This window comes from Cyprinodon variegatus, unplaced genomic scaffold (genome assembly GCF_000732505.1).
Source record: "Cyprinodon variegatus isolate N-32 unplaced genomic scaffold, C_variegatus-1.0 Scaffold1464, whole genome shotgun sequence".
NCBI classification, from domain to species: domain Eukaryota; kingdom Metazoa; phylum Chordata; class Actinopteri; order Cyprinodontiformes; family Cyprinodontidae; genus Cyprinodon; species Cyprinodon variegatus.
This window is the reverse complement of record NW_015151917.1, coordinates 129,054-130,003: the sequence shown is the minus strand read 5'-3', so window position 1 is coordinate 130,003 and position 950 is coordinate 129,054.

Below are 950 nucleotides of genomic sequence, written 5' to 3'. Positions count from 1 at the left end.
ATGCCTGTGGTGAGGTCCTTCTTTATAGGAAGAGGAAGAAGGGTAGACCGGCGGGTCATTGTTTGAGAAATGGGCTTGACCATAGATATAATATAAGGGTAGACGCCACGATGACTGTTACGGCACAGGAATTGCGGGGGGGGCATCTTGGGGAAGTCGACCTGCTACCCTAACCTGCTGCTTTAAGCACAACGCAAGAAGGATGCCTCAGCACTGCAGCGCAAGGGTGTAACTTTGTAATGAAAGTCAGCGTTTCCAACTCAGCGACTTTTCAGACCCCTCCAGCGACTCTTTTTCAAAAAAGCGACTTGCGACAAATCTGGTGACTTTTCTGGTGTCACTGGTGGCTTTAAGAGACTCTTACGTGAAAAGTATCGTTACTACTCTTATCCTCCAGCGGAAGGCGATGACACATTTGACTAGTCAGAATGTCAATTTAAGATACCTTTAATAGAAAAGCTGAATAATTCAAGATATCTTTAATCCATTTAGAGATGTCTTAAGAGGAATTTCGAATAGTCGAAATTACAATTCAAGATATATTTAAATTTGTTTTGTATTTTCATTTTTCCTTTTCAGATATCTATTATTTAGTTTTCACCAGTCAAAACTACATATCTTCTATCTTAAAATACATTTAAGATATCATGAATTATGGTGGCATTTGATATTTCTTTAATTAGAATAATGACTAGTCAAAACTAAAATTGAGATATCTTGAAATTACTTTATGACTAGTCGTAATTTAATCGTAGATATCTGAAATGTGTATTTCAGATGATCAGTAATTAATTCTAGATATCTTAAATATATCTCCATAGAAGTTAATGGTAAACCTGATGTAATTTCGACTAGTCAGAATGTAATAAGAGATACCTGTTGGGAGCTGGAGAAGTTCCACCTTCCTCCAGCAGAGTCCGCCGTGGATCCTCCTGAGCTGAGCTGCCTGC